We start from the raw sequence: 22,239 nt of genomic DNA, 5'->3' as shown, positions 1-22,239 counted from the left end.
AATTGTAACAGATCACCTATTTTTCTCTAAACAAAAGATGATGTGGAGCCAACACTCCAGAAATTAGCTTCATAGAATTAGCAAAACATGCATTGCTGAGTTTTATATATTCTATTTTTTCATTTATTTTTTCCAAATACAACTGCAAATCCACTATCATAGTCAGCCTCCTCAATAGCAGCTCCAAATATTCTAATATTAAACAGTAATTCAACACGTCAGGTTTTATTTTAATACCTTTGAACTCTTTTTTTTTTTTTTTTTTTTAGGATCTTACTAACAACTAGATATACCAACAATGCATTTTTTTTCATAATCCAAAATTTATGAGCATTTGAAGAAGATCAACTTATTTAAGAAATGGATGAAGAAGAAAATGAATGAAATCACCACAATGCAACCTGAAAAAGTAGCCATAAAAAAAAAAAAAAAGCCATGTACTTTTTGAAGTAATTGGCACAGAGACTGTTCTAGTGCAGATTGCTGCAAGAGCGCTCTTGGCAAGAACATCATAAGCACTAGCAAAACTTTAATATGCTCAAGCAGCCAAATACAAACTGACACTAGGAACCCATGTGTAGCAACAAACGGGAAAAAAATAAAGTATTTCAATTTAATACAAACCTATATACAAAGAGATCAATTTTTTACAATTCGTGGTTTAGCATACAATCCTGCTGTCCTCAGAGTGAATATAGAGTAGCTATACATAAGAAATTAGAATTATCAATTCTAGGGAATTTCTCAAGAGTCCTTTTGATATGTAATACAGCAAGTATAATGACTAAAAAACCAGGCATCAAAGCATTAAATGAGATCAGGTTGAGATCTATTTAGAAAAGACAGGTTTAAGCTGGAAAAAGAATCTCTTTTATATGACCTCCAGAACAGACCATTTGCAGAAGAATTCAAGATGAGCAGATTTATTCTTGCATATTTGCTTGCTTTACAGCTGCTTTTAAATATAAACTCTAAAATTTCTAATACTGAATTATTGGAGTACTAAGTCTATATAGTAAAAATGATTAAGAACCCAGGATTTTCTTATACTCCAAGCAACTACTATAATGAATTTTGTGTGTTGAATTCAGAGGAATAAATGAAACGGCTAATTTTAAATCTAGGTAATGTAACTAACTTTCTAACAGATCTATTGTAGAATCTGGCAACTGTTGGTCTAATCTAGGAATCCAGAATGCCTTAAAAATTTTGGTAGACTGTATCCCTGATTTGTGGTAAATAATTATTTAACCCTGAAACTCAAAAGATAGCTCTACTTTAAGATTTTCCACTGCAAGTCTTTGGTGTTCAAATGTGTTGCACTTCTTTTTCTTCTCACAGAATGTCTGAAGTCCCCCTTAAAAATAATGCCTTCAGGATATTTTTTCCTTAATACCATTTAAAGAAAGTTGAAAGCATTTAGTAATTGAAGTGTGCTGGTTCTAATAAAGGAATTGTCAACCCTACCCACAAGCAAACTCTCCCAGAGCTTGCTATTCCTGAATGTGGGTGATCCTGTTAGAATTAAAAAATAACCCCCCCCCCCCAAAAAAAAAGGACTTCGGGGGCATCAGTTCCAACACAGTTTATCATAATATCTAGGGGTAGAAAACTAGCTATATCATTTTGCAACAGAGAGGCTGGAAGGTTTTTTTTAAAAAGTTAGCCTGAATCCTGTGTGTTAGGGCAACCAAGTCTCATTACACTAAAGATAACCAATAATAAACATTCAGATGCAGCATCTTTATTTCTATCTTTGGACTGAAAAATAAAAGTGTATTTTCCTTCTTTTTCCTTTTTCACCCACATTTTTATTTGATGTTGTTCTTAGCAACCCCAAAATTACCTTAGGTGATTCTGTGCTCCATGAGAAAGAATGAGATAAAACAAAATATCTGATACTAATACATTTAACAGAGGGGAAAAAAAAAAAAAAAAAAAAAAAAAAAACGCTGTTGTCTGTGAAGATGGAAATGGATTCCCCAATTTAGCCTTAATTAAGACTGTAATGTTTAATTTCTACTTCAGCTCTTCACCCACGGTAGCACCCCAGAATCTGCTAGGAAGATAGCCAAGAAAAATCACATTTGCTCTATATTTTGTGGCTAAATGGCACAATGACCTGTGCTTTTGTCAGAAAATAAAAGCAGGGACCCACTATGATAGAGGTTGAGAACTACCATTTCAATTACATTAATACCACAGTTCCGCTGCTTGTCATAACAGTGCTGGTACAGGCTCTTACACAGACAAGCAATTATTTTGTTGATTTTACTGCTTGCATGTTTTCACCTAGCATGGCACTCTTCCCACTTGCTGTGTACAAACACACAAGGGTTACTGGAAGATCTTTCTTGTAAAATGTCATAACTGTGACAAAACTAAAGATGGATATCAGCAAAAAAGATTAATATTGCCTAATTATGAATGTGCTCCCTCTCACCATCAGTGACACGTATATAACTCAAGTCTGTATTTTCAATTCAGAAGAAAACATATAGCAAAGTATATGAGGTAATTTTCTTCCAAATATACAACTGTATGTCTCAGAAAAGCTGCTACAGGGGGCCAGTTATCCTCCACATCCATGCAGTGAACAGGAGTAAATACAGAATGGTGTACAGTTCTCTGGCACATCTACCAAAATCTAACCTCAGCTGTTCTCTGAATGCGTTCAGTATTGTATCTATATATGTATTATATATAACAGTTTTCATATGGTCTTGATAACCATATGACATAACTAGGATTCAGTCTTCAAGCCCCAAGTCCTGGACTGTCCTTACAGAACCTGGTAGTAGGGGAATGCAAGGTGACATCACCAGAGCCCTTCTAGAGAAGCAACTGCAAATCTGTATGAGCACTTGTCAAACCACAGTTCAGCATCCTCTCCTAGAAGGGCCAATGATGGCTGACAAAAGGAGACTATCAAGCTAGGCAAGCATATAGATGACATTTCACTTGCAGATTCTCCCAGGAGTTCTTAAAGAAAAGGCATGTGTTTGTTTTGGCATTCAAAGTGCCCTGTGGCAATGAGTATCACTGTTGAACTATGGCCTCAGTAAGTACCTCCTTTTGCTTGCTTGGAATTTGCTATTTACTACTTTAATTTTGTTCCCCACCTCACATATTGAAAGACTGCAGAAAATTATACCCTATTCACCTTCCCTTTACACTGACGTTTTTTCCATCTGCCTCCTTAGTCATCTTTCTTTGAAGCAGAATCTCCTAGGTGTATTTTAGCTGTTCTGCCACACTGATCAATGTTGTCACTGTTTTGCTGCTATATTATCTTCAGTTTGAGATGAGGTAGGATAAAAAGCGTACAAGTATTAAAGATAAATACACACTGATTTGTACAGTGGAATACGACATTTTCTTCTTTGGTTTCTATTCCTAGCATTGTTTACTTTCTGATTACTACTGAGCACTGGGCTATTCCTTTCACAGACCATATATTACAACTCTAAGGTATCTCTTCTGAGGAGTAACAGCTAGTTCAGAGCCCATCATTCTACATATAGTCAGGATTGTTTTTCCCAAGTGTATTACTTTACATTTATCTCAACTGAATTTTATCTGCTTTTTTTTTTTTTTATGGCCCCTTCTCACAGAATCATGAAGATCTTGTGCTACTGATCTCATTAGGCTTACATTTTTACAGTACAGTAAGCACTGTAACTTTCCTGGTCTACTTGATTTTCATTTAATTTATGACTATGTAAAAAACCAAAGGCCCCAGGAAGAGCAGTCTTTGGAAAAAAAAAAAAAAAAAAAAAAAAAAATACAAGTGACCTCTTAAATAGCAGTTACTAATTTCCACAGGATCCTCCCCTTCTTCTGACATTTTAATTTCTCTGAGAATTTCAGAGATCATGCTGATCATTCTGGAAATCCAGCTATACTATAACAAATGGAAATCTCCCATAGACATGCTTGCTAATTCCCTGAGAAAGCTGTGTAAAAGGCTTTGACTTTTCTTTGACCTATTGTATTTATTTTTATGTCTACCAATTCTGTTCTTACTTTATTTTCAGTAAAAGTATTGCAGGTTATGAGCCTCCTTGTGCAAAGTTGCAAGGAAAGCGCCACTTAAGGAAGACACAAGGAAGGCATTCACACTAAGCACTGTAAATTAATGTATGTGAAAAGAAAATGTATGATAAGAGACATCCTTGCTGAAACAAATCTCTTGCAGGACTTTCCACAAAACATTAGAGTTCTCAGATCCCTGGTTCATCTCTATAAAATCTGAATGAGTATACAAATCTATTTTGCACAATTCTATTAAATGCAATAAAATACTGATACCGATAGCCTGCAGCACCATCCTAAGCCTCTCCTGAAACATTTCAAGAACATAAAAATATAAATACATACTTTCAATCAAATCAAATTTGCAGAGAAATATTCAGTGACGAGTGCTTCATGTTTCAGTTATGCATTATCAAATCACTCCAATTTTGCAACAGATTTGCAATTCGAAATCAAGTTAATTTTGTGGAGAGAAGGATTTTTTTTTTTACTGGTATTTCAAGGAATGATATTGTCAATATTAGCTGAAGTCCATCCAAACAAGGTATGTTTTTTCATCTTAAGAAAAAAAATTCTACTTACAGATGGATGATCTTTGCAAACCTATGACCTTCTCACTGACAGCTACAAATGGACTACTATATATGATTTGTTTCTATAAGCCACTCAATGTAGCAAGCTAGATTATAGATAGCAATTTACTAGTAAAAATCATAATAGATCAGAATTGTTTTAAATGCCAGATGTGGATAAATGGAGAGCAAGAACTGATGAGATTCATGTTCTTGAAGCTACACTGAAGAATTACAGCAGACTCTTGGCTTATCTGCACCTGGAATCAATTCAGTAATTTTTAATTTTTTTTAATTATTATTTATTATTTTTTTTTTGCTGTTTGCTTAACATTTATTAATTGTTATGCAATTAATTCAGAAGTTGGCAAATTTCACATGTACAGATTAATTTTCTTTCACACACCCACCACCTAGAAAACATTTTTTTAAACAACAGGTTACCAAGAAATTACCTCCACATGAATCACATTTATAAATGAGATTTAGTAAGGGTGTTGCATGCCACCTATCGATCCACACTAAACCTTTCTTTATATTTGACTAAGTTTTTCTATATAATTTAATAAAATTACAAGAAAAAATTAGGGCAGCTCTGCATTTCACTTATTTCAGAACTCATTTTCTTCAATGCTGGTAGTCTTTCATTTAGGAGTATGATGCATATCATGTCCTACTGAAGTAAACTGTGTGCCTGCCCCATCACCCAGTGGTCAAAGAATTTGTACCTTCACAAAAATCTTCAGGTTGCTCAGATGTCAAATGTTTCTCATCTGGAATGAGAGCCACTCATTTGCCCTCGATGTCACACTCATTTTGATGGCTGAAATGTTTATTCAGAGGGGAAGTAGAGATAATGAGTGAGATTTCTTTGCTCCTGGTTACCAGAGGCTATTCATAAGATTTCAGACTCAGTACATCTCTCATTGCAACAGAAACCAGCACAGAGTGAAAGGAAAAATAGCGTTGCCAACTCTCATCTTATTATAAATCTCACCATATTTGGTGTTTAATGGAAAGACTACAATTTCTTTTACTCCCCCCCCCCCCCCCCCTCCCCTGGCTCAGGCTGCTACTGTAAACGGGATAAATAGATTTTTTTTTTTATTTACAGACAGCTAAGGAATGTGTCTTATACAGTCAGTTTATTTGTGGTCTATATGAGTCTAGAATGGAAGCATTTTGTTGACAAAAATGAGGATTTTCTATTTCTCACTATCAATGCAGAGGTTCAGATAAATCTGCATAGTTAGGTAGAAGAAGACAGAATGAATTCAGCACTCAGTGCAGACCTTAAGATACACAAGTGTGCTAGCTATGATGCATAGAAGTGCTGCAGGGCTTGTAAGAATTCAACTCAGACATTTAGTTATCTTTGCACAGAGAATAAAACATGGCCTTGGTTCTCTCTCCTGCAATGCTGTGAAAACTACGTAGAAAAAAAAACTCCAGTCTTTTCAGAATCTAAGTTAAAAATCGAAAGTAAGCCCTTTGGGTAACAACTAAGGGTAGAATATACATGCACGAGGGCTGCTCTGAAAGTAATGCCTCCTATTTTATTATGTTGGTCCACAACCTCAGAGGCAGATGTTGGTATGGCAGTAGAAGCTCAATCTTCCCACCAATATTCTATTACATTTTGTTTCCATAAGACAGATAGTAGCAGAGGAGCAATCTGCCAGAATGGTGTCTGGCATGGAAGCAAAGATGAAGGTGTGGAACTGAATTCCTCCATGCAGAAAAAATGGTACCCACTGACATTCACTGATGCTTGCTGAATATTTATGGAGACTAAACAGCGGATGGAGGGAGTGGGTAGTACATTTCAGCAGGGGCAAAAGTAACATGAAAGACAAGCCACGTTCCAGACAGCCATGCACAGCAGTCACACCACAAAATGAAGAGCATCTCAAGCCATGTGAGTCAGCAGATTCCAACCAGGGAACTGCACATGGAGCTGAATATCAGCTTCACTGCATTAGAAGTGATGATGCAAGCATCAGAATACTGCAAAGTTTGCACAGATGGGTCCCATAGATACCCACACAGGAGCAGAAAGAGCGCTGTAAGCAAGTTTGTCAGAACCTGTTGAACTGAAGATGGCAGTTCCCTGGATCACATCATTACCAGTGACAAGATGTGGTGTCATTGCTACAAGTTGGAGTCAAAATGGAGGTGCATGGAGAATGTGAATTCCCCACTGAAGAAAAGTCCAAGATGCAACTCTCAGTGGGTAAAGTGATGTGCACTTTTTGTTTGAGACTGGAAAGAGCTGATTCTTCTGGATTTCCTGGAATCTGGACAAGCCATCAACTCTGACCACTATATTACAAAGCTGACCAAGCTGATGGCTCGAACCTCTAGAGTAGGGACATAGAATTAAACAACTTTTCTCTTGCAACATTAATGTCAGGCCTCACACCAGTTTGAAGATTGTGGATCACATGGCTGGACTGTTCTACTCACCATATAGTCTGGATTTGTCAACTTCTAACTTTCATTGGCTTGAACAGATGGAAGACAGACTGTGTGGGTAACCATTTCCTGGCAATGATGCCATCAGCTGTGAAACAGTGGTTTACCTCCTCTGGTGCAGATTTTTATGAGTGCAGCAGGCAGGCTATTGTTCATTGCTGGCACAAATGCACATCTAATGGTGGTGGCTGCTAAAAAATAACACTTTGTAGCTGAGAATTTGCTTTATCAAATAGTATTATTGTTCTCTTTGGACCTGTTGTAGTTTCCACGGAAATAAACAAGAGGCATTACTTTCAGAATGACCTAAGTACTCTCATATATGCTTTAGTCACATGACCAGTCCAGTGATTTAGTGGGATTGTGTATATGATTTATTTGCAAAATAAGTTTTTATATGGCCTTGGTATCCATTGATAAGATTATTAGAAATCTATACAACATTTAACAAAGCAGTATCAGTGGGTTCATATAAAATGTAATTGGAATCTACAAAAATAATGCCAAATGCCATAGAAGAGTATTTTTAATAGATTTTAAAAATCATCCTAAGGAAACTTTTTTGCAAGTGCATAAATTCCCTCATCAAAATCTATAGAATCTTTACAGATACCTTTAGGAAAAAAAAAAAAAACCCTGAAAAAAAAAACAAAAAAAAAAAAAAAAAAAAAAAAAAAAAAAAACATGATTCTTATTAAACCTGATAGAACTTTTCAGTAAGGAAAGGAAAATAGGCTAGGAACAATTGTAAACGTTGGAAGCATTTAAATATTTTGACTTGGTGAGCTAGTAGTAGCTCAGTAAGATCCAGTGATGCCTAGTATTGCCCGGCCACGTAAAACAGCTCAGGATTTGGCTCATTATCCTGTATAAGTCACTACTATTAACAGTTCTCCTCTTTTGTCATCCACTTATGTCAAGAACCTCCTGTAAATCTTAGGTGAAATCCACAGGACATTTTGTACAGAAATGTGCTTTGTATAATTGAGTGTCTGGTTTAGCTGCTCGATTTAAAGCAAGCCATGGCTACAACACTGTATTTTGTTGGATGTATTTTCTGGCTTTGTGTGGTATTGGCTGCATGATCTGATAAAAACAGAGGCTAAATGAACTCAACAATTTGTATTCCTACAGCCACAAGTTTATTGGCTTGGTGTTTTTTTTTTTTTTTTTCCTTGGCTCTGTCTGTAAGGTTCATTACTTACAGTTACTGCAGAATCAATTTGAAATGGCCAAAATCAGTGATGGAATTTATAGCACAATAAACGTGCTGCCTTACAAGTGCTGTTACACATGAAAGGGTCTGGGAATATTATTTTCAGCAATCCTTCTACATAGCAGAGTGTTCTGTTTTTATCAATTTAACGGAATCATCACAGGCATATTCTGAGAGGTGTAATCCTGACAGCTACACAGCAGATTTTCTCTGAGGCAGATATTTTTACAGGAAAACAATATTATTGATAAAATCTTAGCATATCAGAACACAGAAGGGAAACTGAACACATCTTTTTCATTCTCCACATCAGGCATCTGCATTTCTATTTCAACAAAAACCCAACCCTGAACCAGAAACAGTTTAAGAAAACATTCTCACATTCCTAAGGTGTATATTAATTGGTTCTCAATTTAGCAACTGTGCAATCAACAGTAAGAGCACATGGTGGGCAATACATTCCGTGGAAAACACAGAGGGCACTTGAAGCTAAAACAAAGTATACACACGGGCAACTCTGATGCTAAAGTTTAGAAAGATTTACATTTGTATTTAGTCTATTTTTCTTTCCAAGTATCGCCATTATAGACATCTCATATTTTATGCCATTGGAAGCCAGAAAGTTTTAACTTTAGCATGATGCATTGTGAAAAAATACAGAAGAGACAGATGGCAGGCTGCCCTCCCCAGAATTTAATTTCATACATGCATGTGATTGCTAATAGGCAGGTACTAAAAAACAATTTTCCTTGATGGAGAAGAGCTGATAAATTATCAACGTAAACTTCATCTGTGGTTGCTCCAGTGATCTAAGGCTCTTCTGTGAGTTTTATACCATCAAAGTCTGCATCTTACAACCAAATCAAAATTTATGAAAGCATATGACTATAAAGTAACTGAAAGCAACTCATAATGCACATTTGTCTACTGTGATTCAGCTCCTTGCTTCTTCAGGGAAAACTGTGAACTGTGTATAGTGCCACTTCTCTAATCTCAGGCACATGACTGTGGGAGAGCCAGGCCAGGTTTGGTGATGCTTGTTGAGCTAGCTAAAATTGGACACTGCACTTAGATGCCTCTTAAACATAGCGCTAGGTCTACCAGTAGACTGACCTAACCAACAGTCTTTGTAATAACACAACCACGTGAGTGATCACAAAAATTGAAAGCAGTTCATTATCTATAGCAAAAAATGCATGCATTTAATCATTTAAATAGGGACAAACAAAAAGAGGAGAAATGTATCTGTAACGTTCAGAAGAAACACAGGCCTGGAAATTGCAAGACATGACTGAATTGAAAGGGCTCATTGCATTCACATGAAATAAGCATTCTGTTCCTGCATGCACACATTCTTCAGGAAAATTCACAGAACTGCAGAATTGTAGTGGCTGGAAGGGACCTCTAGAGATCAAATAGTCCAACCCCCCACCAAAGCAGCCTCCCTAAAAATGGCTTAACAATTTGTGCATTGAATAAGACTTACCTGTATTGACAGTGTAAAGTGTTCATTTCAGATGTAAACATTTCACACTGTGGCTGGTAACTACTAGTTACAATGTTTTGAAAAGCTCATAACGATTAAATATTGGTATGCCTGTAAGAATTCAGGTCTGAGAAGCAGTAACTCAAGAGCAGATGAGCTCTGACTGCTCTGATAAAAACATATTTGCCTTGAACAAAATGAAGTGATATTCCCACTATATATTTGATGAGAAAAGTTTCTTGGTTGTGGAAAGACTGAAACATTTTGATACAGGGAAGATGTTGCTTGCAACAAGGTCAGTAATTCTATAAAGTGAAGCTATGGGAAGAATCCCTAATTCTTGAATCTTCTTTTAACTAGAACAATACCATCAATAAGAAAGTCATTGAACTTCCATCCTCTTGTTCTAGTCATTTGCAGTCTATATTACTCTTCCTATGTCCTTAAATGAAAAATAAAAGAACAGGAATACAGCAGAATAAATCTCAAAATTAGGAAATTATGTCAAACTTGGGCAGAGGTACTCTTTTAATGAATTACTGATGTTATATATTGTTTGGCCTAGGATGGAAAATTTAGAATAGAAAAGAATTATAACTGATGAGTTGTGTATAAAATAAACAGAAAAGGGGAGTGGGACTAGGAGCTTTTAATGGGTTATCACAAAGGAAAGTGAAAAGCATATTGATTACAGCTGATAAAACAGAACTTGGCTGTGTCCTTTTAATGACAAACAGTTCACACAGCACTGCGAACAAGAAGTTCAGAGAGAATGAAATATCTATCCAGAAACAGGGGAATAAAAAATTGTAACCCTTTTTAGAGTAACCTCTTTAGAGCTCAGACCACTATGTAATACATATGGATTGCTAATATGGACTCCAATATGAAGTTTGCATTAAAATTCCTACCTCCTGTAATACACAATGTTTTCATTTATCTGAGATCATTTGCATGAATTTTGAATTGAAAAAAATAAGACGTAGTCTTCCAAGCTTATTCTCAAATACAGATTGTTTTCCTTTAAACAGGTACAAAATTATTGGTTCTAAGTAGTTTCAGCCAAAAAGTATAGCAGTAACAATTAATTTTTTTTTATTTCATAGTGGTTATAGATGTATTAAGGTGTATAAGCTCTAGAGTCAGTACAAGCCTTGCTCAGCTTTCTTTAAAAGCACTGGGAGTAATAAAGACTTCCATTTTATCTTCAGTGAAATAATACTGCTGAAATATCACCTCATTTTTGATGTCAGCAATGATTTCTTTTTACCTCCATGATGTCAAATGGGAATTATTATTATTAGTATGACAGTTTCCTAATAATGCTGTAAAAAGGAGAAACTGAAATTCTTTTCACCAAACATTCTTATTCTACTTCTTCCACAGGGTGAAGCAGATGGGATTAACCAAACACTGTACTGAATAAAGATATTCTTCAGCTACTACCAGTGCGTAAAACAAACAAATCAAGAAGCATGCCTCAATATTTAGAAACAGAAGCATAATATCCTATTGGGTGATACAGTATCATATAGGCATTATGAATAATAGAGCAAAAGGGTATTTGTACTATAGAAAGATTTTCTGGAAAATGCAGCATGAAGCTTATGATCAACTTCCTGTTCCAGAAGGCAAACACAGCAAGTTAGTATGCAGACACACCAGGTTAAGTCAACAACTAAAGGGAATAAAAACATCATGCAACACTCCTTGTTCAACCACCAGTTTTACACATAGCATACTGGCTGTAACACTATAATGCAATGGAAAGTCAGCGACAACAGTGGGGTAGCAAAGTCTTTGGCTGCAGCAAATGAGGACAAGCCAAAAAGCAACAGCAGCTGTGGACACAGAAATGAAAAAAAAAAGCTGCTTACCTTTAGAAGGCCTCAGGTAGGCATGGATCTCTAGCAAGATACCTTTGTCTCTACCACAAAGCTGTAAATGAGGTCTGGGAAGGGGTGGAGCCCAGGATCCACCTCTTCCGTCACTTAGGTACATTGCATGCATCTGAGCTCCCCTTGGTTGGTCCTATCTTTCCACCAGGTGCTCAATTACTGTTTCAGGCTCTGACTTAGCATTTCTGCTACACCAGTGTTGGACACATCAGTGAAGAACTTTGTCTTTCCCTTCTGCTGAACAGGTAGATGCATAGGAACCTTGCATCATATTGACAGCAAGTTATATTAAAAATCTGTTTTCTAAGGATATGACAGGCTTTAAACATTATGTAGACACTTGTTCATGTGGAAAGTCTCAGAATTTGGAGAATAGTACCATCTGTGTGAGTGAGTGAGACATTTTGACTTCCTAGTATTTTCACTTTGGTCCAAATAGAAATGATTCTTATCATCTCTACACATGCATATTACATTTTTTTCCTTCATGCTACATCATTAAGCTTGCAGGTGTTCAGGTCTTCAAGGTGAATAAATTTATGGTGAGTGTGAGAAAATACTAAGTAAATTGAAAAAAAACCCAAACCAAAGCCTCTCTATATAGTTTGTTCTCATACACGAAAGGCAAAGTTTGAAAGGAGCCAAGCCAGTTACCAGCCCAGGAGGTGGCTGTTGCTAGTCCTGCTCCTGTCCCACACTGAGGAGGCCTGAACAATAGACTCATGGATCTCCCCTAGGCTAAATCCAAGTGGTAAGAAAACGTGCTTCCCTGCTGTAACACTGCTTCTGTTTCTTTCTGAGGAAAAGGGTTGTGAAGTAGTTCTTCTCCAGGTGGTATCCAAGTTTGAGAACAGGAGTTCATCTTTTACATAATGTTATGCTAAACTTTGCTCCATTTCATTGATGTATTTTTAATTTGGCATCTCACTTTGCCTATTTAGGGCAACCATCAAAACAAAGGAAATATCAGTTTGAGAAATTGAAGTGCGATGTGTCAGAACACAGAGGATGATTTGACAATATTCATGCATTAGGAAGAAAGGCTGAAGATGAAATCCTGAATGCAATCGCAGCTGGCTCTGACACAAACAACCATTGTTATCTTTGGCACATTACTTGATCTCTTGGCATATCAGCGATTTCCAACGTCAGAGGAGAGTTGCAGAAGTACATTCATTAATATAATTAGCATTATAAGCAAAAGGAAAAAGCCTACGAAAGACACTGCTTTCTGGAGGTATGAACCTGCACAAAAAGTAAAAGTTTAAAAAACATGTAGGAGATAAGGGTTAAAAAATGAAAGAGAAGCAAAGAGTCTTTTCCAAGTTCAAGACTTGGTGAAAACATAATTCTGTGTTCATGTAATTTATTCACTATGCAAATAAACAAACACAATTATTACATTATGGAGAAGTTATGAGCAGGGGAAAAAAGAGTAACTTTTATAATGGTTCAGCAGGCGTGACTTTAACAGGACAAAGGGATAGTCTAATACTTATGAACTGTGGGCAGCTAACAGATTTTAACATGTACTGAATAGAAGAACTGTGATGAAGGAAAGATTTTGTTTAGAATTATCATGTAATTCTTCAATAGATATTTCCTTGCAGAGGTAACAGTGAAAAATAGCCTCTTGCAAAACTGTAGTGTTGTCCCTGTAATTCACCAATCACAGTTTTTATACAAAAGGTAAATACACATATGTTTTTGCATAAAATATCAGGATTATACCCTTATGGCTATCAGTTCAAGACATGTATTTTCTACCTAACAGCTATTGATTTCATGTTACTATATCAAGATATTATGCAGAATTTGAGAAAAATATATTAAATGTAAAATTCACTGAAATGCAAGTTTGGGAACCTTCCATTTAGTTTTATCTTAGTTCTGAATTTCACTGATTCCTTCATACTCAATAACATTTTAACAGTGGAAAGATGATAGTGCTTCTGCAAGTATCCACCAAAAAGCAAGATGTTCTCTTTTAAATTAACTTTGTTAGCTGTATTTTTTCAGCATATAAGCTTCTTGTCTTTCCTAAGCATAATTTAGAGAAAAATTTTGAACTGTTGAAAGGAGTAGAGACAATTAAGAAGCTACAACTCTGTATTTACGCATCTAATATACTGCTTACATTATGAAAAGGGGATGGGATATAATATCCACTGGTACCAGTTACAAAAACAGCCGAGTGGGGCAGAGAGGTTGGCAAAAGCATCTGCCTGAATTCTGGTTGATGATTCCTCACAGAACACAGAGTACTTTCCTCCTAAAGTAGGAGCATAACATAAAGTAGGAGCATACATAAGTAGAGGCATATTCCCATTCGCTAACAAAAAGTAGAGGCATAAAACAAGAGGTGATAACTTCAGAAAACTTTGGGGACTGAAGACCTCTTGTCTTCAGCAGGTATGCCCAACTAGGACCCCAATAACTTTCTCCCACCATGCTGGTTAGAATTCACCGTTCTCACTCCTCTCACTGGCTTCTGTTCAGGGAAAAGAAACTGTCAGGCCTATTGCGCTAAGAGTTCACAACTAGATAGATAGTGCTTACGAATGAAAGTGCAACAAACATTTATCTCTAAGAGTCAGTAAATATTGGTTTTTGAAATAATGTTAGATTTGGCTTGAGGATGATCTCTACCTATTTTTAATTTTTTAAATTTATTTATTTTTATTATTATTTTAAATGTATCAGAGTAAATCTTGACCTCATTTTCTTTCACTGTTACAATCACTGACTTTTAATAAAAGTAACTTCAGAACAATACTACCTAAAAATCAGAATCAAATGAATTTCTGCTAATTTTGCCATAAACTATGAAAATAGTTAATCTTTCAAAAAGAAGTCCGTGTTTGCTCAATTTAATATTTTCTTTCTTTTCAGAATCCAGTCTAAGATCTAAGGAATTTCTCACATATGCAATTTAGAACACACTGCAACAGAATCGCATCTCTCAGTCACGTATCACACTGTGATAAGTTTTAAGACATTCCTTGAGGAAAAAGCAGGTCCTGATACAAGTGTCACAAATGCAACAGCAGAACTCAGCAGGAGAAATGATCAAAGTCTGAATCTATCTTTTAAAGAAGGTCATTATTAAAAAGAGCTTTTACATAGCACTAACTGGTTAGTTTCATTAACACTCCTATAATTAATAAATGCCTAACATGTCTTCAGGTGATAAAACAGTGCTACAAATCCTGGCTGAAAGATGCTCAGCCCTGAAAATGTTTTTTGAGAAGATGGAGCTAGTAGCTGCTGAACAGTTTTAATAAAGTGGTTAATGTATTTAGATGTCAAATGTGAACGAAGCTTTTCCAGACAGCTTTCCTAATAGAATCTCACAGCTCTATAGCAAGGCATAAAATGAACTCTAGTCTTCTTAATCCTGTGGCAGACCATCTTTTCTTGAACCGTATCTTTATATCTACAGGTACATACTTCATAAGCCTCTGATTGGCCCATTAGTATTTTGTACTTTTAGAAGTAATGCTGCAACTTTACTAGCTAAGAGACTTGCTTTTGACTAAAAGGTCATCGATTTACATGGGTGAATTCTCGATCAGTTCTTTCTCTCTGACAAATTACCTTTAAGTCTTCTCAGTGCTGAAAAGTCTGGGGAATGCATGTGCTGACATTTAGAAAACTCTTCAGATAATGCTTCCTGATGTTGGTTTCTTATTCCTTCTTCACTCAATTAAGGAGGTGTGGCAGTAGCCATGTGATGAAATGCTAAATTCTGCAGTTTTCTTTTTTCCTACAGAAAAAGGTCAGGATACCTTTCTGCGATAGAGTAAAATGCTTGACAAAAGATTTCAAGGGAGAAAAGTATTAAGAAAGAAGAAAAGAATTTAGGCCAAGCTGGAAAGTGGAATTCCCTCAGGCTGTGGAGGGAATTAAATCTGATTCTAACGTAGTCCACATCCCAGAAATCATTAGACTATTATGCAAAAAAAGAACTGCTTCCTCTTTCTTCTACCTTTCCTATTCCCCTTAAAGGAAAGGTGTTTTCACCTGTGTTCTTAACAAGCTCATGTTGTATTGGATCCTTAAAGTGATCTTGGCGTAAGGATATCTTAATTCTGAAGTTCAGGTGAATCTTTCCTTTAGATAGGAAACAATCATTAAAGTTTTAGATTAAATCAAGAAAATCACTAGGTTTCACTAAGCAAATGCATCTGCACAAGGTAAGTGCAAAATGGCATGGCCTTGTTCCTTTAACAGAGATCTGCCTGCCTTCTTGAATTAATGAATCTAAATGCTGTCAAGAACTACATTTATAATGCACATCTGAGATTTCCAAGTTTCACCCAACTATTCAGGTTCTTCTAAAAAAGAAATAATAAAAATTTATTAAATTTACATTTTTAATGAAGTCAGAATTAGAATAAAAAAGGATTAGAATGAAAAAATGATAATAGAACTGTGATGGACACAAAATTGCAACAAGAAATTTAGATTTTCATTTTCAAAATTCACATTTAAACAGTGCTAATTTTGTTAGAATTTTAAATGCAAAATCTGAAAGCACACTCCGAAAATGGTTAATTTTAATCACTATGGTAGAAAGATAACACTGAACAAAATGAAAAGATGAATTCATATAGACAAGAGAGACTAATCTGAGAAAACACTTTTATGAAGTTTTAAATACTTCTCAGATTTTCAAGTCTATATTATTTAAAATTTTTGTTATACAGTAACTGATGATTAAGGCATAGCTTGCCAAATTTGAATCTTCCATTACTGAATGCAGAAACTTGACGTGTGAACAAAACTTCAAAACTTATAAACTAAGCTTGCTATGTCAAATCTTTTGTATAGCAATTTTTTAAATTTCATGCACTATGTTCACTGGCATGTAAAATTATACTGTCGAGATGATGGCTTTAAGAGTCCTTTGTGATTTAAAAAATAAGGAATGCAGATAACTTTGCTCTCTTCGCTGCAATTTGGTCAGTTTGTTTAAGTTTGCTTATATTCCCTAATAAATTATTTTATATACAAAGAATATCAGGCAAAGCAGATGTAAATACCTGCTCTCGGCATTGATAACATCTGGGATTCTGTAAAGTTATGATGTAGGGCTTACAGGCCTGTACAATACTGACAACTAATACAGCTGTATCCCACACTTGACCAACCTGATCTCCTTCTATGACTGAATGACCCACCTGGTGGGTGAGGGAAAGGCTATTAATGTAGTCTAGCTAAGCTTCAGCAAAGTCTTCAACACTGTCTCCCACAGCATTCTCCTGGAGAAGCTGGTAGTCCATGGTGTGGACAGATACACTTTTCACTGGATAAAGAACTGGCTGGGTGCCTGGGGCCAAGGGGCAGTGGTGAGTACCAGCCAGCAGTCATGAGTGATGCTCTCCAGGGGTCAGTATTGGTATTGAGGGCACTCTCAGCAAGTTTGTAGATGACAACAATTTGGCAGGAAATGCCAATCTGCCTAGGGGTAGGAAGGCCCTGCAGAGTGATCTGAACAGGCTGAATAGCAAAGCTGGAGCCAATGGGATGAAGTTCAGTGAGACGAAGTGCTGAGTCCTGCATTTCACCCACAACAACCCCAGGCAACACTAGTGGCTTGGGGCAGAGTGGCTGTAGAGGAAATAGACCTGGAAGTACTGGTTGACACTAGGCTGAACATGAACCAGCAGTGTGCCCAGGTGGTCAAGAAGGCCAATGTTATCCTGCCTTATATCAGAAATAGTGTTGCCATCAGGACCAGAGAAGTGATCATCCCTCTGTACTTAGCCCTGGTAAGGCTGCACCTTGAGTACTGTGTTCAGTTTTGGGCCTCTCACTACAAAGAAAGACATTGAGGTGCTGGAGCGTGTTCGGAGAAGGGCAATAAAGCTGGTGAGTCTTTTGGGGAGTGGCTGAGGGAACTGGGATTGTTTAGTCTAGAGACATTATTACTCTCTACAACTACCTGAAAGGAGACTGTAGTGAGTCGGACATCAGCTTGTTCTCCTATGTAACAAGAACAGGACTAGAGGGAATGACTGAATGTTGCTCCAGGGGAGATTCAAGTTAGACATTAGGAAATACTTCTCTATGAGAGTGGTCAGGCGCTGGAATGGGCTGCACTGGAGGTGTTCAAGAAACGTTTAGATGTTGTACTGAGCAACATGGTTTAGTGGGAAACAGTGGTGATAAGTGGATGGTTGGACTGGATAATCTTAGAGGTCTTTTCCAACCTTGGTGATTCTATGATTCTGACAATTCTGTGCCATGCTAAAGGATTTCAGGACTCCTGAAATTCACATATGTCTATATATTTCTCTATGTATATCTCTCTGGATAGCTAATAACATTGGCTCAAAAGTCTAAGGATATAGGTAAGATTTTGCTCAGTGCATGACAGCTGCTCTATTTACTTCTAGTTACTGAACTGTCTGCAGCATATTCATTGCCTTGTGATCTCAATGGTTTTGATGTTTTAATGACACAAAAATGAAGAATGTTGACACTGGCACTTCTTACTGATACTGAACGTGCCAAAATGAGGCACCTAGATAGCATACTAGGTAGAAAGTACCACTCCAAGTAGGAAGGTAAAACCTGCAGGGTTTTTAAAATGACCTTTTCTCTGCTGACTGATAGGCAAGAATTTTGATTGCCAGCTTCTTGGGAAATGGAGAGGTAACAGATGTTGATTATGCCAATATCAGAGATTGCTGCGGTGACAGTGGAAGTACTACGAGATCTCCCCATGTTTGCTTATGCAACTTGGTAATGATTTATCTTGGGAGAAATTATATATCATCTGCAGAAAACAGTAGAGAAATATGTATGGATATATGTTAACACATGATGAGCTGATGAACTTGAAAGTACTGGAAACTACTGGCTCTGTTGATGTTGGATTTGCTGACTACTTCTTTATTCCTTTAATAGTGCTTTGTTCAAGAGACCAGTAACAGATTGTAAAGGCTTGGACAAAGAGAATCATAGCACAATCTGACATGAAGGTAAAAACAAAACAATAATAGGATACTACAGGGAGTAGGAAATGCACTGAACAAGTTTGCACGGAGTAGCTTTCAATTAAAAATAGCTTTGACATATGTATAAGAATACAGGACAATAGAAACATTGAAGCTGGAATAACATAAGTAGGTAGGATAGCAACCCTTAATAGGAGAAATACAGGAGAAGAGATAAAATGGAGACAATAAGAATCCAAGTGAAATAAAAAAAACTTCTATTGAAAAAGGGGAAAAAAAAGGAAGATGCTACAAGAAGCTTATGAAGATGAGGGAGACAGAGTTTTTATATGATAGTGATAAGACAAGAGGGAATGATTTTAAACTAAAAGAGGATAAATTCAGATTAAATGTGAGGCACAAATTTTTACTCAGATGGTGGCGAGGCACTGGAACAGGTTGCCCAGAGAAGTTGTGGATACTCCATGCCTGGAGGTCCTCAAGGCCAGATTGGATGGGGCACTAGGCAGCCTGATCTTGTGAGGCGCAATCCTGCCCAAAGCAGTAGGGTTGGAACAGGATAGTCCTTAAGGTCATATCCAACCCAAGCCATTCTATGACTTTATGATTCTACTATATATTTTCAGCAGAGAAAAACAGTAAGGCTCTGTATCATGCATCTTAGACAAGAGTTGTAGTGGTAATACATGCTGAGTTCTACAGTGAATGGAATTACTAATTTTTTCTCTTTTTATTTGTTTTCAATGTTTTTTGTAGCTGACTACATTTTATTTGACTTTTTTTTTTTTTTTTTTAAAAAGATCATTGATTTACACAGTGAGAACTGAATAACTCTCTAGACTGTGTATAAACTCTTTTCATACATACTCTGGGACTAAGGATATTCTTAATCAGGAAAATCCCATTCTAGGATGGTGCTGGGGAAAAAATGAAAGAGAAGAAAGAGGGTGGATTAATCATGTAGCAGCCTTCTCATTTCAGACTTCTAAGGTTATATCATTCATGAAAAAAAAAAAAGCCATTATCTACATCTTTAGGTATAATTCAGGACTAATTAAATCAGTCCAGGAAGGGTCTATAAACAGGGTTCATCTCATGTCAGAGCAGTCAAGAACAAAGTCTCTTTGAAGCACACATATATGGATCTTTGTAAGTCTATTACTGTGGGTTTTGTTCCCACATTTCTTTTCACAGAAAATTAGTCCTGACTAGATCAACCCAAATGATTAATCAATCTTCTTCTCTGACTGTTTTCAATTTTATGTGATTTTCCTGAGGCTGGGATCACTCATTCTGAAAATTGCCTAAGCATCTTGTGGACCACCTCAATCATTTGCTGTCTAAGGAAAACATTCATCAGCAGTCCTCAAAGAGAAGAAAAAATGAAGACACAGTTTTGAGTTCACCAAGAGTTTGGAACAAGAAACATTTCACAAATATACAAAATTTTTGTCACTGCTGGAGGTCTGAATTCATGGGGAGCTGCGTACATTTGGCAAAGCCAAAATCTGACTCTCATAAGATACCAAGTTCGCGATACACTGCTCTCAGTGAATGTCTGCATGCTTGATTATGAAGGTGACCCACACACAACAGAAGGGCTTAAGGGAAGCTATTAAACCAGGAGGGAAAATTCAGTGCTCTGTAGTATTCTGAAGCAGTGGCTTCTGAGCTGGTCCACCAGGATTTTCCTCAGAAACTCTACTGCAAATGGCCCCAGCTGGTACAGTGCTTTCTGACTAAAGGCTGGAGGTCTTTCAGGGCCCTCTGGCACGGAATGCGTTCAGGTCTCCTCATGAGCTTTGACAGTATTACATAAATATTTTTCCTTTTGATAATTTCTTACAGCTGTACATCCTTACGTCTCATGGATCTTTCCTAAGTTTTATAAAATATATACCTAAACAAATTCCAGAGGTCTACAGTTTGTTCTAGCATTGGATTTCTAGAAGTCAATGAACAAGCTGGCAAATTTCCTTAAAAGTATAGATGATGTTCTCTGTAGCAGTTGAGTTTTTTCAGGCTTGCCTAGTACACTGAGAGTGACGTTTAAACAAAGCAGTTTTTACTTCTGCTTAAAAAGACACTCACATGATCAAACTCTTCTAAAATGAATATACGGTTTTACTGAAACTCACTGAACCTAAAGATAATTATCATTCCATAGAACACAGAGTGTTTTATGCATGTTTTTATAAAACTGTCAAAGTGCAATTTATACAACTGGACACAGCTGAATTTAGTCAAACACTATCAGATACAAAATCCTCCAAAATGTCAAAAATCCACTGGACTATGCTTCTGTACACTGCACACTGTATCTGCAAGTTTATTCATGTGGTTGCATTGCTGCCTCATGGAAAAATTTTGGGAAAAAAAGGTTTTAGTTATAGACAGTTTTGTCAGCTATCGTATTTTTTTTTCATACTTTTTTTCCCCATTCTTCATGTCTAGGAGTAGTTGCTTAAAAATGGTATCGGGTTTTTCAATCGTAATTGTGCTCTACCTGTGACAGCTCGGTTATGGTTTTCAATGTTTCAATGAGATATCAGCAGGTTTCAAAAGAGAAATGAAGCTATGCTTTTATGATAGATATTACTATGTCTTCCTGAGTATTTCAGAAACTGTATTGTAACAAGATAAAATCTACTTGTGTAACCAGCCTATGTCCTGTTTTGGTGCTGGACTCATATAAGCTTGTCAGGAGTTCAAGAAGAAACAATGACAAAATCACTTGTATGTCTTCCTTGTGTACTCACCTACATCTAGAAAAAAAAACATCAGACAGCACAATCCAAATTTTTCTCAATTTTTTTTCCCATTACTACTACAGCAAAAATATCCAGCAATGCAAGCTCTCTGCCAATCTAACTTTGCCCTAGATAGGCAATGCCTTATGATAGACCATGTCTAATAATGAAAATGAGTATAATTTCAATACCCTACCCATTCATTCGCCTCCTTCCTCCTGAGACTGACAGTACAATTTCCAGTCTTGTACTTTCTAAGACTTGTAAACCTGTCAGTACGAACAAATACTACATGCAATCTTTCAGGTGCTAAAAAGTAAGCAGATGATAACTTTTGTTGTATTAAGAAACTTCATTTGGATCTCAAATTCCAGTAGCAACTATTTTAATCATCTTGATCCAGAAACTATCTAACAGGAAAACTTTCATTCATTTGCCTGCAAAGAAGATATTTCTATATTTCTACCAAGAGAATTTTACTGCTCAGGTGGACTACCTTGATGTCATATTCACAAAGAAGATTTGGGGATGAGTGAACTGGGGAATTTTACTTCAAAGTTCCTCTAAATCTTCCTCTGAAAACTAAACAAAAATGTTCTTGAAATGTTTTTAAATGAACATTGACAAGCACCTTCTCTAAACACAGACATTCTCAGACTTTCTTCCTTGCACTACTCTTTTAACTTGTATAACACTTAATGGATGGCATATTTCATTCCACAGGTTCACAACGTTAAAAATGTGCTATTGCTTCTAGTTTTAGTATACCACAAAGCCAGTGATAGCTACAGGCACTATGAGCAATATATGACTGAAGAAAAATGAGATTACTATTGATAAGA

The 22,239-nt window shown here is 36.4% G+C and overlaps 1 protein-coding gene across 2 annotated transcripts in view; it reads right to left on the bottom strand.

The window, feature by feature from the left end:
* The window catches only part of NPAS3 (neuronal PAS domain protein 3), a 596,576-nt gene that overhangs the window by 37,739 nt on the left and 536,598 nt on the right, over positions 1-22,239 (bottom strand). The window lies entirely within an intron of this gene.

The sequence above is a fragment of the Lagopus leucura genome, unplaced genomic scaffold (genome assembly GCF_019238085.1).
Source record: "Lagopus leucura isolate 7727_CA_CO unplaced genomic scaffold, USGS_WTPT01 Super-Scaffold_1, whole genome shotgun sequence".
Lineage (NCBI taxonomy): Eukaryota > Metazoa > Chordata > Aves > Galliformes > Phasianidae > Lagopus > Lagopus leucura.
This window is presented reverse-complemented; position numbering and strand designations above follow the sequence as displayed.